This window comes from Felis catus, chromosome B1 (genome assembly GCF_018350175.1).
Source record: "Felis catus isolate Fca126 chromosome B1, F.catus_Fca126_mat1.0, whole genome shotgun sequence".
Taxonomy (NCBI): domain Eukaryota; kingdom Metazoa; phylum Chordata; class Mammalia; order Carnivora; family Felidae; genus Felis; species Felis catus.
The window spans coordinates 194,201,172-194,207,616 of NC_058371.1; positions in this window are offsets into that span (position 1 = coordinate 194,201,172).

Genomic DNA, 6,445 nt, shown 5'->3' on the forward strand with positions numbered 1-6,445 from the left:
ATAGTCTCTCGAGGAAAAGAGACGAACGGGTAATGAGAGGTTTTGAGGCAAGTACGAGGCCCTGTAGGGGACACCGTGGAGCTCCTCATTATTCCCGGGGATTGCCTGGCAGATCAGAGTGCCTCTAGGCCACCTTTTAAGCCTGACAGTCAATCTCCTTTGCAAGGTAATCCCAGCTTCCCACTTCTGCGCTTTGATGGTGCCTTCTTTGTCCCACTCTTACCACAGTTAACAATGATAACAAAATAGCTGCCATTTAATAAGTACCTGTGTGAGAGTTTCTAAATAACACCTTACACAAGTACTCACGCTTAGTTTAACCTTTCAAATGACTCTAGTTCGGTCAGGAAACACAATCCAACGTAAGGCTCTCATATACCTCCATCACTGACTCTTCATACAATTTTCTGCTCTGCCTATCTAAATTATTTTTGCCAGTCTCTTTAGCCAAATTTCCCTTACTACTGTGTATTTGTGTAGATGATCCTGTGTATTTGATTAGATGGTGATGTTAATGACGGTAGTTGATGTTTATTTGGTGCTTACTATTTGCTATATGTGGTGCTAAACTCTTCACAAGGCATCATTTCCTTTAATTGGTTCAGCAAAATTATGAGTCGGTCCGGTTACTCTCCATGGTTGACAGATGAGGAAATGGAAATCCAAATATTTTCCCAACAGGTCCACAGCTACACAGTAAGAGACTGGGGATGACGTGTGTATCCTTCCAGATCTTGACCTTGAAAACTGAGTGCAGGCAGAAGATCTTATCCATGGGTAGATTATTTTATATATCTTCTAGAAGACCATCATTTAGAAATCGGCCTGGACTGCTCCTTCTACTCCCTCCACTTTAGATAACTCCAGTGTGCCTTTGAAATTGACACAGGCTTCTAGTAAACCATAGCACATTGTCCCCACAGGTTGATCTCTTCTCCTTCGCTTAGTCCTTAAAATAGTGGTAGCAGTGGGTAGATATGGCAAGGACAATAAAACCGGGGGGGGGGGGAAGGCAATAGTGAATGGAATGACTCAACCACTATTCTGAAGATAGAAGACAGATGAAGACACAGCAAAGAACTTGGAAGACTAGGGGACGCTCCCACTTAAGTGCCTGCAGGTGACTTGCTATGGAGCCTCTAAGAGGCTCTGCAAGAACAGCACCAGGGGCACCAGACGATCTGGGGGGGCACGGGGGAAAACTGGGTGGCTGGCAGACACCGAGGTCCTTCAGACCTTTTGGTCCTTCAGAGCCAAAAGACAGTTTCTTTCTTGCCTTTGGAGAATTAAACTAGCGAGACTCTGGTCTCAGGGTCACCAGGATCTGGGGAGAGCAAGGTGGTATGGAATGGGACCAGAGCAGAGGATTAAGGATGATCTATGTAACAAACCATGAGACCCTCAGCACCCTTCCCTTATTGCCATGGAAGGCCAGCGTCCAAGCATATATCCCGTTCCTGAATCTCTCTAGCATCAGATTGGAAGATCATTTTGTGGAGAAACGAAGTAGCTCCAGAGAAAGTATCTCCAGAGACAGACATATGGAGTTTTTCATTCACAAGGATGGCATGCCCTTTCATTACCCCACATAAAACCCCCAGATTAAGTCTGTGCCTGCGCTTATAGTGCTTCACACAAAACTTTTGGTGCTTTACATTTAAAAAGCTAATGGACAACCCAGGATAACTAGGCATTTGAGGAAGGCCTTCGACAGGAAGTGATGAAGACAGGCCGAAAGAAAAATAGAAACAAAAAGCCACCAACCAACCAACCAACCAACCAACCAGTGAAATAAATAACCCAACAAAACAGTAATGAAAAAGGAACTCAGTGAAATAGAGATAATTCTGGTAGCAGAGGAAGACTTCAAAAAATCTGCAAGTAGTGTCTTCAGAAAAGTAAGAAGATTTGCTGCATTGAGAAAATTTCAGTAGGATGCTTTGGAAAAGGAAACATCAGAACAGTAAAGAACTCTTGGAGGATAAGAGATGATGTTTTTATTTCATACTCTCCCCCACCCCCAAATTAAAAAGTTCACCAAAATATTGAAAACACCTTTGTTGCCCAACAAAAGCAAAAGTTGTGGACACGAAGAAGGAAAAGATAGGAAATTTAAAAGCTCAATCCAGGGACTTCCACATCAATACATTAGGAGATTCAGAAAGAGAAAAAAAATGAAAAGAAGGAAACAATCAAAGGATTAATGTAGGCATGTCTTTGGTAATGGAAGTGTGTGAGCTTCCACATTGATAGGCTCCTTGACTCCTTCTTATATGCAAGAAAACCCTCATACACCAAGGCATATTATGGTAAATTTTTAGAACATTTGGAGTGAATCCAAGATGAAGAAAGAGAGAGATAAAAAAGAGACAAAGACAGAGATAAAGAGACAGAAACCAGATTCAGGATTCAAAATGGCTTTAAACTTAACCACAGCAACACTGGATGCGAGAACAGAAGAGCAATATTTTCAAAATTCAGAGGGATAATTCTATTCAACATAGTGTTCTGTATTCAACCAAATTATTCATTGAGGGTGTAAGGTGGCATATAGATATATTCTGACGTGAATGGCTTAAAAAATTTTACCCACTACACATCTTTTTTTAGGAAGCTACTAAAGGATGTGCTTTATAAAATGAGGAATCAGTGAAGAAAGAGGAAGACATGGGTTTAAAAAACAGGGGTGTTTAACACCTGGGGTAGAGGAGTGGAAAAAAGAAGGTAAAGCATGAAAGCTGTATGGGAGACCTAGAAATGGATGTGTCCATACAGGAACAGAGGGCTGAGGGTACTGGGAAAGAGGATGCAGGATGGGTGAGTGGAAGAAGGGAGGGCAGGTGGCAGAAATGGATGAAGTGTTTGAAACTGTGGTTGAGCATTTGTGTTGGGGTAATTGGGAAAAAAGTGGTGGTAAGAATGCCTAATATAAAAAGACAAGAAAAGAACAAGGTTGGCAAGGATGTGGAGAAAAAGGAACCCTCGTGTACTGTTGGTGGGAATGCAAACTGCGGAAAAAAGTATGGAGGTTCCTCAAGAAGTTACAAATAGGGGTGTCTGTGTGGCTTAGTCGGTTAAGCCTCCCACATCGGCTCAGGTCATGATCTTGCAGTTCGTGGATTCGAGCCCCACTTCGGGTTCAGTGCTGACAGCTGAGAGCCTGGAGCCTGTTTCTGATTCTGTGTCTCTCTCTGCCCATTCCCTGCTCACGCTCTGTCTCTCAAAAATAAATAAACGTTTTCTTAAAAAAAGGAGTTGAAAATACATCTACCCTATGACCCAGCAACCACACTACTAGATATTTACCCCCAAAATACAAAAAACTAACTCAAAAAGATACATACACCCCTATGTTTATAGTATCATTGTTTACAATAGCCAAATTATGGAAACAGCCCGTGTCCATCGATAGATGAGTGGATAAATATGTGATGTATATGGAATATTATTCAGCCATAAAGAAGAATGAACTCTTGCCATTCACAACAACATGGATGGAGCTAAAGTATAATGCTAAGTGAACCAAATCAGAGAGAGACAAATACCATATGATTTCATTCATAGTTGGAATTTAAGAAACAAAACAAATGAGCAAAAGGAAGAGGAGAGAGAGAGAGAGAGAGAGAGAGAGAGAGAGAGAGAGAGAACAAGAAAGAGACTTAACTATAGAGAACAAACTGATGGTCACCAGATGCGAGGCGAGTGGAGGGATGGGTTAAATAGGTGATGGGGATTAAGGAGGGCACTTGTGAGGAGCACTGGGTGATGTATGGAAGTGTTGAATCACTATATTGTGCACCTGAAACTAATGTCACATTGTATATTAACTACATTGGAATTAAAATAAAAACAATTTAAAAAGTAGTGATAAATACATTAAAAATGAACACATTTTAAAAAGTCAGTTAACTCCAGGAAAAGCTATAAGTTCAATGAGAAAAGATTTGAAACCACAGTATTTGATATATAATTAAGTCTGTTTGATATATAAAAGTTAAGAAGTTGAGGATGGTGTAAAACAGCCAAATGCTTAACTTCTATAATAGGAATTCAATATACAAGGTCTTAAATTTATAAAACAAGACGCAGCAGTATAAGCATCTTATTTAGAGATAGGGAAATGATTACCGGGAGAAGTAGGTAAACTACTTGAAAGGGGTTGGCTCTAGGGACTAGGACTGGGGATCTGATGGAGAGTGGGGCAGTAGATTACCATTTTTCAGTATAAACCAATTTATTTGATTTTAAACAGGGACATTTATTATTTAAAAAAAAATTTTTTTTCAACGTTTATTTATTTTTGGGACAGAGAGAGACAGAGCATGAACGGGGGAGGGGCAGAGAGAGAGGGAGACACAGCATCAGAAACAGGCTCCAGGCTCTGAGCCATCAGCCCAGAGCCTGACGCGGGGCTGGAACTCACGGACCGCGAGATCGTGACCTGGCTGAAGTCGGACGCTTAACCGACTGCGCCACCCAGGCGCCCCAGGGACATTTATTATTTAGATAAAATAAAGCAACAACCTTAGCAATTATTCTTCCTGGGTAGTTTTTTCTTGATGTTTCCCATCAGGTCTAAATTACTTCCTGTCTCCTCCCTGCTGAATCCCCCTCCCCTATTTTGTGCTCATTTACATTGTATGATTTATTATGCTATTTTATTTATTATTTATGGTCCAGTTTTTGCCACTAGATGATGAGCTTTTTGTCCACAGGGATTATGTGAGAGGTTTCCCCAAATCTCTTGGTTCACATTGCCCATACTGTCTCAGTCATTTCTTTATGGGATCCCTAGTCCAAAAGAAATAGCACGTCTGTTTATTACCTAATTAGGTCCAAACAGCTTGAGATTATCCTTTATAGATATAAGTGCTTTGGGAAGGAATGCCAGGAGCTTATACAGTGGAAGGTTTTCATATTAGAAGGGACCCAGGTTATGTCCCTCAGAACAAGAGCTAACTTTCTCACAACAGGAGGTTAAAAATTAAAAAGAGGAAAAGACTAACCTAGAACTCTGCCCCTCATAAAATCGCTTGTTTCATTGATCTATTCCTATCTAGTCCTTGTCCATTTACAGACATGATACTTTTACATACAATCAGTGAAGATGTATCGTTGTGATTTATTCACCCACTGAGGATTTTCTCCCACATAGTTTTCCTTGCTGGTACATGGTTTTCGTAGTGGTTATTCTAATCAGCTGTATATTTTATCACATTGGATTTATTTAACCATATCCCAGTGAATGGATATATTGACGGAATCTTTCTTACTTTACAATTAATATTTTTCTACACGTTTCCATTATTCTTTTTATGTAAAATTATTTATTTACATAAAATAATTCCCTAGTGGAGGCCAAACCGGGCATAAATTCTTAAAATTCTGTAATCTTAAAACTGGAAAAAAAGTTGCTACATCAAATCTCAAATGCAAGGCAGGGATGTCTTGGAAAGCAACATGTCTCTTCCCGACTCCTTCCAATAAACCTCATTTTCTCAGGTGGATGTTCATCCAATTTGTTTACAAAACAAAACTTTGAAAATCCTTATTTTTTGGAGCCCCAAACAGCAACATTTACTCCATTTGTTGGTGCTTATTCTGCCCTCAGGAGTTACACAAAGCGGGTGTGTTCTCTCTTTCCACATGACAGCCCTTCAAATATTTGAGGATGATGATCATGGACAAGTGACCTTTGCACGGTGTTTCAACTAAAATATTCTCCATCCGTGACTCTGAATCTTCCTACTCACTCACCTTTGCCATTTTCTGCCCCAATTACCCAAACCTCCTTCTGTCTCTGTTGATCACCCGCAGTTCCCCCACCCTTCTTCACAGGCTGCCTTTCAGGTCTGTGCCACAGTAGTGTGTTAAAGATGCCATCACTGTTTCTGTTGTATCACTAAGAAACAAACAAAAATCATTGCCAATTAAATTCTGACATAGCATCAATTCATGATCACTTCATTTTCAGAAATGTGAAAATGTGAAAAAAAATGTATTTTAGAATCCGTGAAATATAGCAAGGAAGTTGTTTCTTTCTAGGGAAGCTTCAGATTGCCAATGGGTGCCATGGAGTGTGGCTCCTGGATCCAAAAACGGTTATTCCCAGGGTGGCTGGCTTTCCCTGACATTGGTAGCTGTTGCTGCCAGGTCTGCTGTGACCTGTGAGAGGGACTGCTTAGGGGGTGTAAGGGAGAATCAGGAGGAGGTGATTCTGGTCACGCATGATGTGGTTTGGTATTCTGTATGCCTGTGTGTGTGTGTGTGTGTGTGTGTGTGTGTGCGCTCTGTGCTCATTGTAAAGGCATGTCCCTCTGTCTTAAGGATAACAACACAGTACTATTCTAATAGAAATGATGATAAGAATAATAGGAACAAGAATACCAAACCACTTGATTGCAAAGTCAGGGTCCAGGATTGGAGAAACTACACTCCAAAGCAT